The sequence below is a fragment of the Gorilla gorilla genome, chromosome 5, assembly GCF_029281585.2.
Source record: "Gorilla gorilla gorilla isolate KB3781 chromosome 5, NHGRI_mGorGor1-v2.1_pri, whole genome shotgun sequence".
Taxonomy (NCBI): domain Eukaryota; kingdom Metazoa; phylum Chordata; class Mammalia; order Primates; family Hominidae; genus Gorilla; species Gorilla gorilla.
The window spans coordinates 177046189-177067746 of record NC_073229.2 but is presented as its reverse complement, the minus strand read 5'-3'; the positions used below and the strand labels follow the sequence as shown (position 1 = coordinate 177067746).

Below are 21558 nucleotides of genomic sequence, written 5' to 3'. Positions count from 1 at the left end.
GCAAGAGAAAGAAATAAAAAGCATCCAAATAGAAAGAGAGGAAGTCAAACTTGCTCTGCAGACAGCATGATTTTATACTTAGAAAACCCCTAATGAGTCTCTGCACATAAGCTCTTACATCTAATAAACAACTTCAGCAAAGTTTCAGGGCACAAAAAACCTGTGTACAGAGAACAGTAGCATTTCCATACACCAACAACATTCAAGATGAGTGCCAAATCAAGAATGCAATCCTATTTACAATAGCCACACACACACAAAATAATTTATGTAGGAATACAGCTAACTAGGGAGGTGAAAGATCTCTACTTTGATTTTTTTTTTTTTTAATATCATGCACCTACTATATCCAGGTCCTGCACTAGTACGTTTGAAGTGATAAGAACTTCCACCCTCAAGGATTTAGGATTTTCAGTGTTTTAGGATATTGACATGTTGTCCAAATTTACCCATTCTACAAACTAAATGCAATAAAATTGATTGAGATGCATCCCAGAGGCTCAGGAGAGAAAGCTCCCTGAGAATGCCGAGGATGCTTTGAAACTTGCAAAGCCTCACAGAGACAAATGATTAACTTTTTGTTTTTTTTTTGAGATGGAGATTTGCTCTTGTTGCCCAGGCTGGAGTGTAGTGGCATGATTTTGGCTTACTGCAACCTCCGCCTCCTGGGTTCAAGAGATTCTCCTGCCTCAGCCTCCCAAGTAGCTGGGATTACAGGCATGCACCACCATGCCTGGCTATTTTTTTGTATTTTTAGTAGAGATGGGGTTTCACCACGTTGGCCAAGCTGGTCTCAAACTTCTGACCTCAGGTGATCCACCTGCCTTGGACTCCCAAAGTGCTGGGATCACAGGTGTGAGCCACTGCGCCTGGCCAACAGAGATGAATTTGAGATGGTTCTTGGGGGATGCACTTCCTTTTCACTATGAAAATGCTGTTAATGATGGTGTCTGTACAGTGTGTGCTATGAAGTCGGGAAGAGCTCCAAGTGTACACACAGTGAGACCTGGTTATCAGAGAAAAGATTGTGAGTAAATAGAATTCCCACTGCTTCCCCACTTTACCCAGTGTCCATGTCTGAAGGCTCTAGGCCACCTTCTTCTTGGCCTCCTTCTCAACCTTTCTCTCCTCCTTGGCTGAGGTGTCCTGGTATTACTGGTACCGGGACACCAGGTTGTTCATGTTGCTCTCAGCCTTGGTGAACTCCATCTAGTCCATGCTCTTGCCCATGTGCCAGGCAGAAAGGCTTTGCACCGAAACATGACCACTCAGAGATGTGCTTGAACAGCTCCTGGATGGCCACGCTGTTGCTGATGAAGGTAGCAGACATTTATAGCCCCAAGAGTGGGATGTCACAGACACCTGTTTTCACATAGTTGGGGATTCACTCAACAAAGTAGCTGCTGTTCTTGTTTTGGACATTAAGCATTTGCTCATCCAACTCCTTCATGGACATGCAGTCCGTGAACACTGTGGCCACCTTTAGGTAGTGGCCATGGCAGGGGTCTCAGGGAACCATCATGTTCTTGGCATCAACCATCTGCTGGGTGAGCTCAGGCACTATGAGGGCCTGGTAGTGCTGGCTGCTGTGGATGGTCAGCAGGGTGAAGACAGGCATAAAGAAGTGCAGGTAGGGAATGAGACCATGTACATAGCCAGCTTCTGCAGGTCAGCATTGAGCTGGTTGGGGAAGCCTAGGCAGGTAGTGACCCCACTTATGGCAGCAGACACCAAGTGGTTCAAGTCACCATAGGTGGGTGTGGTCAGCTTTAGGGTTCTGAAGCAGACGTTACGGAGAGCTTCATTATCAATGCAATAGGTCATATCTGTGTTTTCTACCAGTTGGTGGACTGAGAAGGTGATGTTTTAGGGCTCCACCCCCATGTCTGACACCTTGCGTAAGGGCACACTGAACTTGTTCAAGATCCTGTCTGGATACTTCTCTGGGATCTTGCTGATGAGAGGGGTACCCCTCTTAGGCCCAGTCCCTGCTCCTAGGGAATGGGTCAGCTGGAAATCCTGCAGGCAGTCACAGCTCTCAGCCTCCCTCCTCACAATGTCCAGTACCGAATCCACCAGCTCCGCACCTTCTGCGTAGTGCCCATTGGCCCAGTTGTTTCCAGCACCACTCTGATGGAAGATGAAGTTGTCCAGCCGTAAGATCTGCACGAAGGAGCCTGAGCACACCGGAGTCCCCGGTGCTGGGCTCCAGATCCATGAGCTCAACGTGGGGCACATACTTGCCACCGGTGGTCTCATACTGTAGTACACACTGATGCACTCCAGCTGCAGGTTGCTATCCCCATGCTAAGTGCCAGTAGGCTCGATGGCATGCTCATCACTGATCACCCCGTAGAACTAGTTGCCAAACTCACCAGCCTGCAGGTGCACGATCTCCCTCAAGGTGGCAGCAGTGAGGACAGAGGCGGCAGGATAGTCACAGGCGCAGAGGCTCAGGCGTGCAGAGTGCTGGAATCCACTTTGTATCTGGAGAGAACGATATACAATTTATAAACTGACCTTTTAAATTCAGATCTGATATCCTATATATGTTGATGTGTTAATATTATTTGCCATCAAAATAACGGCAAAACTGCAATTACTTTTGCACCAACCTAAAATAACTTGGGAAAACCTTTAGATCACTCCTTTTTGTTTATGAATAAATAATATTATTTTGCTACTTTATATGGGGATAAAATATACCTTAGTAATAAGAGACTTTTTTCCCCACAATACATCATGTTCATCTCCCTAAAGCCAAACTGTTTTACCAACTTCATTATGATTTGAATTGAGAGTTTATTTTTCGTGTAAGGTCAGGCAATTCCTGTCTTCACTTGCTGATGGACAGATGCATATAGGAAAAGGCATTATAATTATTAATGAAGTGAAAGTCGTAATTATAGAAAGACAATCCTGAAGTAGTCTTCTGTATGGGAGTCCAACATGTCACATGAATCTTCATTTAGAGTGACAAAATTATAGTAGATTTTGGAAATTTTAATTTTCTTGTGCAGGCAATTTCGAATTAGCTGTTCTCTTTGTCTTTATTAGCTATATAGAGTTTCAAATAAAATCATGTACTTACTATAACTTTTAAATCACAGGACAGTTTAACTTGACCTGAGAAATGACATGGATCTATACATACCTTCATTGCTTATGTATGAAACAAAGCGAAATTAATCCTCTGAAAAAGGAACTTCCCAGTGGCTTTGGTTCAATTTTCCTTTAATGATGATTCATGTAGTTTCAGAGCTCCAAAGGTCACTAAAGGTTGTGTCTGTGCAAATTTGAGAAGTCTGCCAGCTCAGAAGATAACCTGAGGCAGTTCTGTCATCCTCTTGTGTTATCAAAGGGTCTGCAAATCTGTAAACAAGAAGCTTCATATTCCCCAAAATAATTTCTTCAAGGAGCAACAAGAAAACAGTAGTTGGAAAGATAAAATCCAAAATAATGTTGACAATTAAAAATATGTATAGATAGATGATTTCAATAAATTAAAACAAAAGGGGAGTAAGCTCTTCATTAAACTTTTGGTATTTTTTTCTGATACAGAGTATGAACATTCAACTTGTTTTTACTTTGAAGAAATAGGACCTCTACGTCTGTGTGTGTGTACGCACATGCATGTATGCACACTTGCTCACGCGTGTGCGTCCATGTGGTGTGGTTTTGTAAAATCACCCAGATAATTCTAAGGCGTTTCTGTCTTTCCCCTACCTCCCCACAATCATTGATAGAATGTCTCTTTTTCCTTTAAAGACAAGTTTGGAATATTGCAGAGGGTGAAAACATAAGCCCACAATATGGGCAGGCTAGAATGAAAAAGCCCTTTTAGTTTACTGTATTTGTAAGTAAAAATTTAACCGTGTTATCAGGGTTAAACTATAGGCAGTTTCTAACTAAAAATAACCAAACTCAAATAAAAAATAGTAACATTTATGTGTAATAATTAATATCTACTTCAATTATAAAATTTCTACCTGTAGAACTCTACTATAAAGTAATATACATACTACTTTCTACAGCAATAAATAAAATGGATTGCACATTTCAGTGTCTCATAAGTGCATAATATCAAAAATTTCACTTATAGCCCTCTGTTCTCATTTTTTTCCTGGTCTTGTCTTTTGTTGAATTAAAAAATGCATCATTTCTGTAATTTGGGGGCTGTTTTTGCCCTTCACAAAATGATTATGTTGGATTTGTTTTGGAGGGTTGTTTGTGCTTTCCTTTTAAATTGGCTCTAGATGATTTTCAGTGAGGCAAGTACCAGGGTATCCTACTCTTACCCTACTCTTCCATTGGTGGGAGTTGATTCTGTTGCTTTAACTGTTATTGTTAATGTATATCACAAGGCATCTCCTTTTGCCTTAGTTCTTCTGCTGCTTGCCCTCTGATTTTTAAATAACTCTGTGATCTCCAGCACACCTGAGGGATAAGACATATTTCCCTAATGATAGTGGTTCATCATTGCCCTGGTTCTGAGTCATGAGATCATGCCACTGTCATAAGCACATCAGATCATACAGGTACATATGTGTGGTGTGTGTGTGTTTATGCATGTGTGTAGTGTGTGGTGTGGTTTTATAAAACCATCCAGACAATTCTGAGGCATTTCTGTCTTTCTCCCACCTACCCATAATCATTGACATAATGTCTCATTTTTCTTTAAAGGTGAGAATTTCCTTGGCTAATCCATAAGTCTTCTTTTAACATTTGAGGACATGATTCTCCTCTTTTACAATTCTTTATGGTGCTGCCTTTTAGGGACTCTTTTTTCCCCCAGTTTTGGAAATCCTTTCTCTAATCTACAGTACTTCTATACAAGTAAGGGGAATTAGAAGCATGTATCTCAATTAACGTCCTTAGCATTAATATTGACAAACAGACAAAACACAGGAAACCATAAAAGAACTCTGTAATTCCCCCATTGGCACTGAGTTTGCTATTCTAGAGGGTCATAGAAAAGGTTTTCCTCCGTGGAACCAGAGTTCTCATTGGCATGTTGTGGTAACAATACAGAGCTACTAAACAGAAATTTGGTTACAGGAACAGCTTTATTGCCTTTGTCTTACATTTAAAAAGAGACATTTAAATCATTTATTTTCTCCTTTTTGTTTTTTGGGCTTTTTTAACTCTTCAAAATATACTTCAAGAATTCTCATTGGTCTAATTTTCTACTTTACATGTTTGTTTACAATCTCTTGGAAGTCTTTCTGTTGTTGTTTGTTTGTTTGTTTGAGACAGAGTCTCCCTCTGTCGCCCAGGCTAGAGTGCAGTGGTGCAATCTTGGATCACTGCAATCTCTGCCTCCTGGATTCAAGTGATTCTTGAACTCTAGCTGGGACTATAGGCATGCGCCATTACACCCGGTTAATTTTTGTATTTTTAGCAGAGATGGGGTTTCACCATGTTAGCCAGGCTTGTCTTGAACTCTTTGCCTCAAGTGATCTGCCTGCCTCGGCCTCCCAAAGTTCTGGGATTACAGGTGTGAACCACTGCACCCAATCTGGAAGTCTTTTCTAATTTTTCCACTAGTGTAAGGCATTGCTTAACAGATTTTTATCTTCTTTACCAAACTGTAAGCATATATAGAAGTGAACTAGATGTTACACATCCTTAACCTCTAACACTTAGCACTGTCTGGCATATGAATAAAAAACTGAAGAAACTATATTCCCATTTTTCTTAGATTATTTGTTCTCTTGACTTGTATTCTAACTTTTGTATTAGTTTTTTTTACATATTTTAATAACTTCTACTCTTGTTCTTGGCAGTATGTTATTATATGTCATATGAGATACAGATACATAGATATATATACACACATATCAATAAATGGATCTATACATATCTATATATGTCACATGCCATATGCTTTGGTTTAGACTGTATTGCAAAGTATCTTTGTCATTGTCACTCATCATGTCTCATATATTTGATGTTCTTAAGATTAGAACCATGGTGGGAAAATAACATAAGGGATATGTAGTCAGCCTTGGTTTACTTATATTTATTTCGTTAGCAGCACATTAAGTATGAGGATGCTGCTTCCATGTTTCATATCAATATCTTTAGTTATCTTTGCAATGTTTCTGGTAGCCACTAATTTTCTATGGTCTTAAAGAGAAAATGATGGCCTTAGCAAAATATTTTTTTTAAAGATCTAAACATTATGACTATTTTTTCCATTTTTTTCTTTTAGTGTGTTCTACAATTTCTCTTAAGTTTATCAGACAGGCATTGTGTGCCTAGGTGAACTCCATCTGGTGTCTCATGTCATCTGCTATTATTTCTATATGGTTTAAGCCTCTATATTACTTAACAATTAATTTTAAGAAATGTTATTGCTATTTCAGCTTCCTTGTATTAGTCATTTCACCTTCTTCTAGAGTCATAAAAAACTCCATCAGGGTTGGCTCAAGAAAAATAAATCATAATCAAAGTCGAAGTTCCCAAGTACAACCAAAATGAACGGAAAACAAAAACGTATGAGACGGTGCAGGCCATCAAATTCAGGTGTGGAGTCCGAGAACCCGTGTCTGAATCTTGGCCCTACTACTCAGGATGTGTCAACGTGGAGAAGTTACTTAACTGATGAACCTCCCTTTCCTCATCTTCCTTTAATAATGAACACGACATTTCCCATTATGTAATAACCTTGTAAAGCTGCTTCCACTGGCTTGGCACTTACAAAATGCTTCAGTACAACTCAACACACAATTGTGTCATCACAAGGCCTGACCCTGGCGAGGTAAGGGGGAAAAGGAATGCCCCTGGCTTCAGAGAGTTCACAGTCTCATCCGGCTCCCACCCCACCTTTGACCCTTGCCTTCAAATCATGGTGCCTTCCCAATAGATCACAAAGAATGCTGATGAGTGATGTTCTCCGGGTCTCATGTTTGAGAAAGTCTTGATGTGAGGTTGCAGATGAAGGTCTATGATTTGGAGAACATTCTATTAATAGAACTGTAAGCACAGATGGCCCAGAGTTCTTTTCAGGGACAGCTTTCTGAACCACATCCATGGCAGCTGGTTCACATGAGATGGTCTTTACCAGTGGAATAAGGAATCAGGTGGCCTGGCTCAATTTCAATTGGGAGGCACCCCGTGAAATTAGACACTATTTAGCATATATTTGCTGGTTTGTGATACAGATTGTCTTGTGATTCTACAGCTCTTTCCTTACAAAAAAGCTTCACTTGCTTGCAGCTTAGCTAGATTACTATCCTGCTAGCTCCTACTTTCCTTCTACGTGATTAATGACATTTATGTTTCAGATAAAGGTAAATTAAAACTAAAGATTAAAAGCAGAATTTGATTTAAAAATAGCGTGATGTGACATGAGACCATGGAATGAGCAAATACTCTACATGCTGCCAATGTTGTTTGGTTGAAGTTAGTATCATATTCAACACTGCTCTTTGTCAATAGTCACTAGGTAAAAAAAAAAAAAAAAAAATTCAGACAGGGAGAAGGCTCAGTGATGTCTGTAAATGAGATTCTTCTGTTGAGCTGGAGTAAGAGAATGGGCCTGCTTTGGTCTGAATGTGTCCCCTTGAAATTCTAATGCTCAAATGCTCAAATCCTAACCTCCAACCTGATGGTATTAGGAGATGGGCCTTTGTAAGCTGATTAGGTCCTCCCAATGTGGATTGGGTGTCCAGAAACACCAAATCTACTGGCACTTTGATCTTGGACTTCCCAGCTTCCAGAACTGTTAAAAATACATTTCTGTTCTTTATAAGCCACTCAGTTTATGATATCTTGTTGCAGCAACTGGAGCACACTAAGACAGGGACAATGGGATTTTTACTATTTTAAGTATTGATATGCTGAAGAACTATTTTAAATACTATAATAAAACAAAACAACAGCAACAAGAAACTTTGCTGGCATTCTGTGCTGGAAATATCTTGTTTGCTGCAAGACTCACAGAACTTGCAAGCTGGCATTTCTTCTTGCCGTGAGATTTTTATGTTAACTGCTTGATCCACAGGCTTCTTTTCTTCCCAGTATCTGCCACAGGATTCCTACTGCAGGCTCTGTTTGTGACCTGTGATTGGTGGGGGCTGTGGTGGTTGTGGGCAGAGAAAAGGAGTCCTTGTTTATTGCTTTTTAAACTTGAATAATTTCCAGAATTACCTAGAAGAGCTTATAAAAATTCACATTTCTGTCTTAACCATTCTGATTTTCTAAGTCCAGTGTGACTCTTAGGAGTACATGTTTTTATAAAGCTTCTTAGGTGATTCTATTTAGGTTGGTGCAAAAGTAATTACGGTTTTTACCTTTACTTTCTATAGCAAAACCCACAATTACTTTTGCACCAACCTAATATTAAAGAACCAGAATTAAAACCAGAAAAAGATATGCTTCTGGTCTTGCTTCTCATAACTAGATTCTGGCATTTTTATCTTGCCCCCATTCCTAGGAACCAAATCATGGGTAAGTTCGATTAGTGCCCACATCCTTTTTTTGACACACTGCCTAGAAAACTTTAAAACTGTGCTATTGGCCAGGCACAGTGGCACATGCCTGTAATCCCAGCACTTTGAAAGGCCAAGGTGGGCAGATCTCTTGAGGCCAGGAATTTGAGACCAGCCTGGCCAACATGGCAAAACCCTATCTCTACTAAAAATACAAAAATTAGCCAGGCATGGCAGCGCACACCTGTAATCCCAGCTATTCGGGAGGTTGAGGCAGGAGAATCGGGAGAGTCACTTGAACCCAGGAGGCAGAGGTTGCAGTGAGCTGAGACTGTGCCACTGCACTCCAGCCTGGGTGACAGAGTGAGACTCTGTCTCAAAAACACACACACACACACACACCACAAAACTGTGTGATTTACTTTGTTATCTCCAATTGGCTTTCTCCCTATATTCTCACCTGGAAGAAAGTCCTAAACTTGAAATCCCAATACCCAGGGCAATATGGAGGGGACAGGATGCCTTGCTGCAGGTCTCTTTGGATATGCAATCTTGCCTGCTCCTGGGTTCCCTGGCACTGTCCTTGCTCTGTCTCCACCTGTCCGTCAGAATATCTAATTTTGTTATATTGGATGTCCCTAACTTGAGCTTTCTGCACTCCCACCTGTTGCTTGACAAATCCTTGCAAATTTAGACAGGATAGTGATCAACTGCAGCATGAGTTAAATAGATTTTTGCATTCACTCACTCCAGTCAATATATCAGAAACCCTGGGAATTGGTCATAGGAATCTACATTTTTAAGAAGTAGGCAAGTCTTTCTGATACAATTACTGCTGGGCCACACTCTAAGAAAGAGAACCTAGAACTAGATTAATTTCCCTAAGTTCAGTTCCTATCTTGTGGGTAGATCTTATTTTAAGCCTTAACTCAGGTAAGCCTCATGCATCCTGTTACAGTTAACATGCCACCCATGTGTCTGTGTGATGAAATACACTAGCATTAAGTTAATCCAAATGTCACCTCTTCCAATTCTGATCTTCCCCACTTGAGATGTATCTTGCCCTCTCCTGGACTTTCATAGCTATTTGTTCATCTCTTTAGGTAGTCATCATATCTCACTGTCTTGCATAGCCATTTATCCAACCTAAGAGGCTGTGAGCTTCTTGAGGCAGGTCTAGGTCTGGGTTTTCTCTGTTTTCAGCCCTTGGCGCAGTGACACAGGCCTGGCACATAGTAGGTGACTAAAAATGCTTATTGAATAAGAGAGATATAGTGTGGACGCTGCATTTGGAACTGGAGGTATAAGAAAGTCATGTGATTTTCAGAGGTTTATTCTTTTCTTAGAAAGTAGTGATTTGAAAGCATTTTAAGACTTTCCTCGAAAATGTTAATTACAGAAAATTTTTCTAAAAAGAAGAATAATTGGTTGTAATGGTGAAAAGAGGGAATATTGCAAGGAGGACCATAAAAATGATAATGCTTAGTCTTTCTATCTAGTCACAACTTTGGTAGATTGTTTATAGATGGGACTTGGTGGACTGTTTATAGATAGGAATTATTTGGCCGACATGAGTTAGGCCACAACAAAACTCTGTTTTTAAAAACAGTGTGTGCAATACCTTACTCCCCATACTATTTGCCTGTTTTTAGGTCAAAAGAAACTAAATCAACTAGCTTCAGAAATTGACCCCTCAGAAACATTTTTTCAGAATATTTGAAACACTTTCTTTCAAGAGAGACCTCGACGTTGGACACTATTTTTCCATTTCAATACACAGAGAACTGAGTTTTTTTCCGAAGTGCTCAATAAAACTCCCTAACAAGCAAAAGACCTATTCACCTGACCATTTCTTCTACAATGCAGCTGATAACCAGGCTTGGACTCTTGGTGTTGTGTATTTCTTTTCCTTTTCATTAAGGAAAGGGACTAAAGGAAATAAGTTTGTGTTAGTTTCTTCATTTATTTCTCTTTCTCCTCTTGGCCATAAGAACAAAAAAGCTTTACAGTGTCACTCACAAAACAAGGTGGTAAAACTGAAGCCGCAGGCATCTGTTTTCAAAAAAAATTAGCCAGTATCAGAAAGTGTATAATAATTATTAGAAGCCCTAAAGTGTTCACCAGTTGAAGAAGTGGGATGTTTGAGTTGATGCAACTCAATAGCAAGTTTCCAGTGGAAAAGTCCATTAAAAAAGGATTTATGTACAAAGACCTGGATGTAAAGTGCAGTGTTAAGCTTTCAAAATAATAAACTCAGCCAATACGATCATTCCAGTCTTTCTGACAGTATTGCAATTCTCTCTCTTCTGTTAGTCAGGGTCCAATCAAGAAAGAAAAATCATACCAGTTAGTTTAACAGGCTTTAATATGAGGAATTACCAATCACTTTTTAGGGAACTGAACATTTAAATAGGTAAAAGTAGTGATTCAAAGAGTGTTTTAGTGCTGCTATAACAAAATACATGAGACTGGATAGTTTATGAAAAACAGAAATTTATTCCTCACACTTCTGATGGCTAGGAAATCTAAGATCAAGGCATTGTCAGGTTGGGGTTTCTGGTGAGGGCTGCTCTCTGCTTCCAAGATGGAGCCTTGCTATGCATCCTCAGGAGAAGAGGAACATGGTGTCCTCACATGGAGGAAGGCAGAAGGGCAAATGAGCCGGAACAATGCATGAAGCCCCTTCTATAAGGGTCTTAATACCACTTATGATGGAGGAGCCCTCAAAATCTAATCACCTCTTAAAGGTTCCACCTCTTACTATCATCTCATTGGCCATTAAGTTTCAACACCTGAATTTTGGAGAGGACACCTTCAAATCTTAGGGCAAAGGTGGTAACTGCAGGAAGCAGGTTTTCCCCTAGGGCTTGGGAAAAAGAAAAAAGACTGGGATTATTAAATTTAGAAGTCAATAGAAGAGCGTGTAAAATTGGGATCTGGTCTAATGAGGAGGAATGTTTGGGGCTACTAAGTAGCACCTCAGGAACTTGCAAGAGGGTACCCATGGAACCCAAGAAACTTAAGGCTATAATATAGATGAACAGAAATCTCTGTTCTTAAGATGCTCACAGTGTAGTGAGGAAGGCAATAACATATGCAGAGGTAATTTGGAAATTGCAAGGTATTGTATAAAAATAAATTTATGTTACAGTTATTTATAATAAGTTTCAAATGTATTTATCATGAACATTCAAAAGAGATATTCTGGGAGCAGTCTGGATGTCATATCTTCTGCCCATTGTCAAACTGGTGTTAGACTATGGAACCTGATTTTTGCTTTGTAATATACAATAATCAATTATAAACCTATACACCACAATCAGTTTCTAAATTCATTTAATTAAAACCTAGACTTATTAAAAGTAACATAAGTTTCAAAGTATGTGCCTCATCGATATTCATGGTTTGTTTATTATAGCCTAGCTTTCCTGGGTCAACTTCAGAAGGTTCTAGTGACTATTGAGCTTCTTGAGGGGGTTAGATAGGGTGGAGCCAAGAGAGGCGGGAACGTGTTGCTGTTGTCGTATTTTCTGAGAAATTTTTAAACACACAGAAACAGAGATTGAATCATTAAATACAGGGAAGATAATGTAAACTAAGTGTTTTACTCATTTAGTGATTCTAACTTATTGTCTCACGGGCAAAAAATTGTTTATCACAAACTTCAAGAGTTAGAAAATAGTTCCTTAACAGTCCACAGATTACACATACTTTCGGGTGAAAAACGATTTCAGATAAGTCTTTCTCAGCTGTACTTAAAAACACAGGTGGCAAAATCAATATTTATATTTTGGTTGATTACAAGAGAACATGAAATTTAATTATGAAATAACGGGCACAGAGAATACTTCCTCTTGGTTTAGGATAACAATCTTTTCCTGTACAATTTCATCCCAGACATCAACTGATTTATGTAAATGCCAGATAAATATTCTGAATTTTTGTCAAAACGAAAATATTCTACAAATATCTGCAGAGAGGATCTCTCCCTGTAATTAGCTTCTCATTATGCAGTTCATCCCTCAATCCACTCAAATAGTCCTCTATGCTAATTGCACAATATTTCATTGTTAGCAGAAAGTGCAAATAGCATCCTCATCATTTAACAGAAGTTGGTTCCTTAACACAGATCTTTTGTAAAATGAAGCACATTTTCTGGCATGTCTATGTTAAAGAAAAATATTATTCATGACACTTGATAAAGACGGTAGAGAAGACTTCCCTACTACAAAGGGGTTTTGTGGTAAGAGAGAGATCAGTCTCAACTCCAAATACAATAACGACAAGTGGAGATTTCTAGCCAAGGAGTTGGGGTGGGGGGTGAGGTCGTCAAGCGGATAGAAAATTACTAAGAGGAAACATCAGGGGTGAGAATAATGCTCGCTAAGCCCACTTGCCAGGATGATTGCTGAAGGCGGGCCAGAGTGATAAGATATTGAGGGTGGGAGAAGTGGGGAATTTGATCAGATATCAAGGGTGGCGGATTTTTGCTAACCTGATCCAGCAGGATTCTTGCTAGAACTGGACTAAACCAGATGAACCCAAAAGCCCAAAAGTCAGAGCTTAGTTTAGAAGACTTCAGAGAAGACTGACTTAGAGTTAGGTCAAGGAAGAGTCTTTGTCAATAGCACTTAAAATAGTTTTTGACTGATTTATTAAATTTCTTATAATTAAAACATGGGTAGGTATATTTTCAGTCACACTTTATATTAATGTGATATGTTACACAACAATTTGTCTTCTGAATAGCTCAGTATTTCTTTGGCTTTCTCATTTTTACATTTAAAACTATAAATGAATGGCATTAAAATTACTTGTGGCATTTAATGGCATGACTTATTAGGAATTATGAATTATAATGACAGTCTATACTTAGAATATTTAGGGTCTTTTTGCAATTATTCTCATCTGCCCAAGAGCAATTCTTATTAACAAACTAATACAGTAATACTTAGAACAAACCTTTGAGTCTTTCCTGTGTGACAGATAATGTATTAAAATCTTTACATGATTATTATTTTTTAATTTTTATGATGTAACAGTTCATTTCAGCCATCACCATCAGACATGTATGCTGTTGCCACTTTTCTCCATTACACATAATACTGTGATTAAGAGCAGTTATGGCAGAATTGCTAGGAGAGAAGGCATGAATTTTTTTTTTTTTTTTGAGATGGAGTCTCGCTCTGTCTCTAGGCTGGAGTGCAGTGGCTAGACCTCAGCTCACTACAACCTCAGCCTCCCAGGTGGTATGAACTTTTTTTTTCTTTGTTATACTTTAAGTTCTAGGTTACATGTGCCCAACGTGCAGGTTTTTTACATAGGTATACATGAGCCATGTTGGTTTGCTGCACCCATTAACTCGTCATTTACATTAGGTATTTCTCCTAATGCTATCCCTCCCCCTGCCCCCCACCCCATGACAGGCCCCTGTGTGTGATGTTCCCCTTCATGTGTCCAAGTGTTCTCCTTGTTCAATTCCCACCTATGAGTGAGAACATGCGGTGTTTGGTTTTCTGTCCTTGTGATAGTTTGCTCAGAATGACGGTTTCCAGCTTCATCCATGTCCTTACAAAGGACATGAACTCATCCTTTTTTATGGCTGCATAGTATTCCATGGTGTATATATGCCACATTTTCTTAATCCAGTCTATCACTGATGGACATTTGGGTTGGTTCCAAGTCTTTGCTATTGTGAATAGTTCCGCAATAAACATATGTGTGCATGTGGCTGTGAATCGATTTGGTCCTGGACTTTTTTTTGATGGAAGGCTATTAATTATTGCCTCAATTTTAGAGTCTGTTATTGGTCTATTCAGAGACTCAACTTCTTCCTGGTTTAGTCTTGGGAGGGTGTTTGTGTCCAGGAATTTATCCATTTGTTCTAGATTTTCTAGTTTATTTGCATAGAAGTGTTTATAGTATTCTCTGATGGTAGTTTGTATTTCTGTGGGATCAGTGGTGATATCCCCTTTATCATTTTTTATTGCATCTATTTGATTCTTCTCTCTTTTTATTAGTCTTGCTAGTGGTCTATCAATTTTGTTGATCTTTTCAAAAAACCAGCTCCTGGATTCATTGATTTTTTGAAGGGTTTTTTTGTGTCTCTCCTTCAGTTCTGCTCTGATCTTAGTTATTTCTTGCCTTCTGCTAGCTTTTAAATGTGTTTGCTGTTGCTTCTCTAGTTCTTTTATTTGTGATGTTAGGGTGTCGATTTTAGATCTTTCCTGCTTTCTCTTGTAGGCTTTTAGTGCTATAAATTTCCCTCTACACCCTGCTTTAAATGTGCCCGAGAGATTCTGGTACGTTGTGTCTTTGTTCTCATTGGTTTCAAAGAACATTTTTATTTCTGCCTTCATTTTGTTATTTACCCAGTAGTCATTCAGGAGCAGGTTGTTCAGTTCCCATGTAGTCATGCGGTTTTGAGTGAGTTTCTTAATCCTGAGTTCTAATTTGATTGCACTGTGGTCTGAGAGACAGTTTGTTGTGATTTCTGTTCTTTTACATTTGCTGAGGAGTGCTTTACTTCCAATTATGTGGTCAATTCTGGAATAAGTGCAATGTGGTTCTGAGAAGAATGTATATTCTGTTGATTTGGGGTGGAGAGTTCTGTAGATGTCTATTAGGTCCGGTTGGTGCAGACTTGAGTTCAAGTCCTGGATATCCTTGTTAACCTTCTGTCTTGTTGATCTGTCTAATATTGACAGTGGGTGTTAAAGTCTCCCATTATTATTGTGTGGGAGTCTAAGTCTCTTTGTAGGTCTCTAAGGATTTGCTTTATGAATCTGGGTGCTCCTGTATTGGGTGCATATATATTTAGGATAGTTAGTCTTCTTGTTGAATTGATCCCTTTACCATTATGTAATGGCCTTGTATCTTTTGATCTTTATTGGTTTAAAGTCTGTCTTATCAGAGACTAGGATTGCAACCCCTGCTTTTTTTTTGCTTTCCATTTGCTTGGTAGATCTTCCTCCATCCCTTTATTTTGAGCCTATGTGTGTCTCTGCACATGAGATGGGTCTCCTGGATACAGCACACTGATGGGTCTTGACTATTTATCCAATTTGCCAGTTTGTGTCTTTTAATTGGGACATTTAGCCCATTTACACTTAAAGTTAATATTGTTATGTGTGAATTTGATCATGTCATTATGATGTTAGCTAGTTATTTTGCCCATTAGTTGATATGATTTCTTCCTAGCATCGATGGTCTTTACAATTTGGCATGTTTTTGCAATGGCTGGTACCGGTTGTTCCTTTCCATGTTTGGTGCTTCCTTCAGGATCTCTTGTAAGGCAGGCCTGGTGGTGACAAAATCTCTCAGCATTTGCTTGTCTGCAAGGGATTTTATTTCTCCTTCACTTTTGAAGCTTAGTTTGGCTGGATATGCAATTATGGGTTGAAAATTCTTTTCTTTAAGAATGTTGAATATTGGCCCCCACTCTCTTCCGGCTTGTAGAGTTTCTGCTGATAGATCCGCTGTTAGTCTGATGGGCTTCCCTTTATGGGTAACCCGACCTTTCTCTCTGGCTGCCCTTAGCATTTTTTCCTTCATTTCAACCTTGGTGAATCTGACAATTATGTGTCTTGGGGTTGTTTTTCTTGAGGAGTATCTTTGTATTGTTCTCTGTATTTCCTGAATTTGAATGTTGGCCTGCCTTGCTAGGTTGGGGAAGTTCTCCTGGATAATATCCTGACGAGTATTTTCCAACTTGGTTCCATTCTCCCTGTCACTTTCCGGTATACTAATAGAACATATATTTGGTCTTTTCACATAGTCCCATATTTCTTGGATGCTCTGTTCATTTCTTTTTACTCTTTTTTCTCTAAACCTCTCCTCTTGCTTTATTTCATTAATTTGATCTTCAATTACTGATACCCTTTCTTCCACTTTATTGAATCGGTTATTGAAGCTTGTGCATGCATCGCACAGTTCTCACGCCATGGTTTTCAGCTCCATTAGGTCATTTAAGGTCTTCTCTACACTGTTTATTCTAGTTAGCCATTTGTCTAATCTTTTTTCAAGGTTTTTAGCTTCCTTGTGATGGATTCTAATATCCTTCTTTAGCTCGGAAAAGTTTGTTATTACCGACCTTCTGAAGCCTACTTCTGTCAGCTCATCAAAGTCATTCTCTGTCCAGCTTTGTTCAGTTGCTGGTGAGGAGCTGTGATCCTTTGGAGGAGAAGAGGTGCTCTGGTTTTTAGAATTTTCAGCTTTCTGATCTGGTTTCTCCCCATCTTTGTGGTTTTATCTACCTTTGGTCTTTGATGCTGGTGACCTGTGGGCTTTTGGTGTGGATGTCCTTTTTGTTGATGTTGATGCTATTCCTTTCTGTTTGTTAGTTTTCCTTCTAAGAGTCAGGTCCCTCAGCTGCAGGTCTGTTGGAATTTGCTGGAGGTCCACTGTAGACCCTGTTTGCCTGGGTATCACCAGCAGAGGCTGCAGAACAGCAAATATTGCAGAACAGCAAATATTGCTGCCTGATCCTTCCTCTGGAAGCTTTGTCCCAGAGGGGCACCCACCTGTGTGAAGTGGCAGTTGGCCACTACTGGGAGGTGTCTCCCAGTTAGGCTACACAGGGGTCACAGATCAACTTAAGGAGGCAGTCTGTCCATTCTCTCAGTTCAAACACCATTCTGGGAGAACCACTGCTCTCTTCAGAGCTGTCAGACAGGGACATTTAAGTCTGCAGAAGTTTCTGCTGCCTTTTGTTCAGCTATGCCCTGCCCCAGAGGTGGGCAGTAGGCCTTGCAGAACTGCAGTGGGCTCCACCCAGTTTGAGCTTCCCCGGCTGCTTTGTTTACTTACTCGAGCCTCAGCCATGGTGGAGGCTGCTGCCTTGCAGGTTGATCTCAGACTGCTGCGCTAGCAGTGAGCAAGGCTGCGTGGGTGTGGGACCCACTGAGCCATGCACGGGATATAATCTCCTGGTGTGCCATTGCTATGACTGTTGGAAAAGCACAGTATTTGGGTGGGAGTGTCCTGATTTTCCAGGTACAGTCTGTCACGGCTTCCCTTGGCTAGGAAAGAGAAATCCCCCGACCCCTTGCACTTCCCGGGTGAGGCAATGCCCCACCCTCCTTCGGCTTGCCCTCCATTGGCTGCACTCACTGTCCAACCAGTCCCAATGAGATGAACCAGGTACCTCAGTTGGAAATACAGAAATCACCATATAAAAGAGTTCCTATTTCTCCACAGCCTCACCAGCATCTGTTGTTTCTTGACTTTTTTATGATTGCCATTCTGACTGGTGTTAGATGGTATCTCATTGTGGTTTTGATTTGCATTTCTCTGATAATCAGCGATGTTGAGCTTTTTGTCACATTTGTTGTCCATGTAAATGTCTTCTTTTGGGAAGTGTCTGTTCATGTCCTTTGCTCACTTTGTAATGTCTTTTTTTTCCCTGTAAATGTGTTTAAGTTCCTTGTAGATTCTGGATATTAGACCTTTGTCAGATGGGTAGATTGCACAAATTTTCTCCCATTCTGTAGGTTTTCTGTTCACTCTGATGATAGTTTCTTTTGCTGTGCAGAAGCTCTTTAGTTTAATTATATCCCATTTGTCAATTTTTGCTTTGGTTGCCATTGCTTTTGACATTTTCATCATGAAATCTTTCCCTGTGCCTATGTCCTGAATGGTATAGCCTAGATTGTCTTCTAGGGTTTTTATAATTTTAGGTTTTACATTTAAGTCTTTAATCCATCTTGAGTTAATTTTTGTATAAGGTGTAAGGAAGGGATCCGGTTTCAGTTTTCTGTGTATGGCTGTCCAGTTCTTCCAGCACTGAAAAGGGAATCCTTTCGTCATTGCTTGTTTTTGTCAGGTTTGTTGAAGATCAGATGGTGTGACTGTGCCATCTTATTTCTGAGATTTCTATTCTGTGCCATTGGGCCATGTATCTGTTTTTGTACCAGTAACATGCTGCTTTGGTTACTGGTTACTGTAGCCTTGTCATATAATTTGAAGTCAGGTAGTGTGATGCCTCCAGCTTTGTTCTTTTTGCTTAGGATTATCTTGGCTATAAGGTCTCTTTTTTGGTTCCATGTGAAATTTAAAGTTTTTTTTTCTAATTCTGTGGAGAATATCAATAGTAGTTTAATGGGAATAGCATTGAATCTATAAATTACCTTGGGCAGTATGGCCATTTTCACAATATTGATTCTTCCTATCCATGGGCATGGAATATTTTCCCATTCATTTGTGTCCTCTCTGATTTCCTCGAGCAGAGGTTTGTAGCTCTCCTTGAAGAGGTCCTTCACTTCCCTTGTTAGCTGTATTCCTAGGTATTTTATTCTCTTTGTAGCAACTGTGAATGGGAGTTAATTTATGATTTGGCTCTTTGCTTCTCTATTGTTGGTGTATAGGAATGCTTGTGATTTTGGCACATTAATTTTGTATCCTGAGACTGCTGAAGTTGCTTATCACCTTAAGAAGCTTTTGGGCTGAGATGATGGGGTTTTCTAGATGTAGGATTGTGTCATTGACAAACAGAGACAGTTTGACTTCCTCTCTTCCTATGTGAATATGCTATATTTCTTTCTCCTGTTTGATTGCCCTGGCCAGAACTTCTATTACTATGTTAAATAGGAGTGGTGAGAGAGTTCATCTTTGTCTTGTGCCAGTTTTCAAGGAGAATGCTTCCAGCTTTTGCCCATTCAGTATACTGGCTGTGGGTTTGCCATAAGTGGCTCTTATTATTTTGAGGCATGTTCCATCAATACCTAGTTTATTGACAGTTTTTAACATGAAAGGATGTTTAATTTTATTGAAGGCCTTTTCTGTATCTATTGCAATAATCATGTGGTTTTTGTCTTTAGTTCTCTTTATGTGATGAATTACGTTTATTGATTTGCATATGTTGAGCCAGCCTTGCATCCTGGGGATAAAGCCGACTTAATTGTGGTAGATAAACTTTTTGATATGCTGTTGTTGGATTCAGTTTGCCAGTATTTTATTGATGATTTTTGCATCAATGTTCATCAGGTATATTGGCCTGAACTTTTCTTTTTTTGCGGTATCTCTGCCAGGTTTTGATATCAGGATGATGCTGGCCTCATAAAGTGAGTTAGGAATGAGTCCCTCCTTTTCAATTGTTTGGAATAGTTTCAAAAGAAATGGTACCAGCTCCTCTTTGTACCTCTGGTAGAATTCAGCTGTAAATCCATCTGGTCCTGGGCTTTTTTTTTTTTTTTTTTTTTGGTTGGAAGGTTATACATTACTGCTTCAATTTCAGACCTTATTATTGGCCTATTCAGAGATTCAACTTCTTCCTGGTTCAGTCCTGGGAGGGTGTATGTGTCCAGGAATTTATCCATTTCTTCTTGATTTTTTAGTTTATTTACATAGAGATGTTTATAGTGTTCTCTGATGGTTTTTGTATTTTTATGGGGTCAGTGGTGATATTCCCTTTATTATTTTTTGTTGTGTCTACTTGATTTTTCTCTCTTTTCTTCTTCATTAGTCTAGCTAATGGTCTATTTTATTTTATTTTTTCAAAAAAACCAGCTCCTGGATTCGCTGATTTTTTGAAGGGGTTTTCATGTCCTTATCTCCTTCAGTTCATCTCTGCTTTTGATTATTTCTTGGCCTCTGCTATCTTTGGGGTTTGTTTGCTCATGGCTCTCTAGTTCTTTTAGTTGTGATGTTAGGGTATCACTTTGAGATCTTTCTAGCTTTTTGATGTGGGCATTTAGTGCTATCAATTTCCCTCTTAACACTGCTTTAGCTGTATCCCAGAGATTCTGGTATATTGTCTCTTTGTTCTCATTGGTTTCAAAGAACTAGATTTCTGCCTTAATTTCATTATTTACCCAGGAGTCATTCAGAAGTAGATTGTTCAATGTCCATGTGGTTGTGTGGTTTTGAGTGCGTTTCTTAATCTTGAGTTCTAATTTGTTTGAGCTGTGGCCCAAGAGACTGTTATGGTTTCAGTTCTTTTGCATTTGCTACTTCCTCATACTTCTTATTCAACCAGCCCTCATTTCCTCCAGCCACCATGACCCTTTACAATCCTTAGACAGGTCAGTCATGCTTCCCCTTAGGGTATGTTTGTTATGTTTTCCACTCCTTTGGATTCTCTTGCCTCAGATAACTGCTTGGCTGACTCCCTCTCTAACTCAAGTCTTCACTTAAATTTCACCTTTGCAAAGTGGCCTCTACTGACAATATTAATACTAAACTTTTACCATTTCCCCTTCCACCATCTTGCTGTCCTCCAATTCCAACCTTCCTTTCTATGGTAGGTCATGCTTTATTTCTTCTTTATTACCAGCACTAATTACCTTCTACAGCATATAATTTACTTATTATTGTGTTGTTTGTTGAATCTCAGCCTGCTCCCTCCAAAACACAATCTCCTGGGGTTTAGGATTTACATTTGTTTTGTTCCCTGATATATCCCAAGTATCTAGAATAAAGCCTAGACAATCATACACTCTCAGTAAATATTTGTGGAATGAATTAAAGTTCATCATCAAATTGAATTTTTAAGGGACTTATTGCTAGGAAATGCCAAAATCTAAAAAGAGAGTCTTGAGTGCTTGTAATCAAAAGCAATCATCAGCTCTTCCAAGTATGCTAAAAGGAAGAAAGGTCCTAAAGCCATGCAGCCCCAGAAGGGAATCATCCCCCATCCATCTGCCCCTGACTCCCCGCTCCCCCACCCCCAGGGTCCCTTCAGGTGTGTCAAGAAAGTCTTCAGAGCAAGAACAACTGTAACCAACCAGATTGCCTCTGGGGGCCTCATTTTACTGTAGAGCAAGGAATCGTTACCCTTCCTTCCCACAGGGATGAGTATCACAGACCAATCACCACTCTGCGGCTCTTCCTCTTCTCTGTTTTTCAAGGGCAGCTCTTATTATGATGAGGATATTGTTATCTTTGAAGGTGGTACTTTGAGTGTGTTGGGATGATAAGATTTCTCATTAATTGGGACCATTGACTACTTGTTGGGCCATGAGGAACCACAATTGGAACTAACCAAGAAGAATTCACAGGCCCCAGAGCTCTTAAACTCAGCACAGAACCCAGAAACTGGACATGACTGTTGGTGTGTCCTTGAAAAGATAATAGTGTATTATTTATTTTCAGTTGAGCATAGAATATTTGCATGGGACTATATGTA

At 39.5% G+C, this 21558-nt stretch overlaps 1 pseudogene; it reads right to left on the bottom strand.

The window, feature by feature from the left end:
* Window positions 1-1209: 1209 nt before the first annotated feature.
* On the bottom strand, window positions 1210-7036 carry LOC101148903 (tubulin beta chain-like; annotated as a pseudogene).
* Window positions 7037-21558: the final 14522 nt, after the last annotated feature.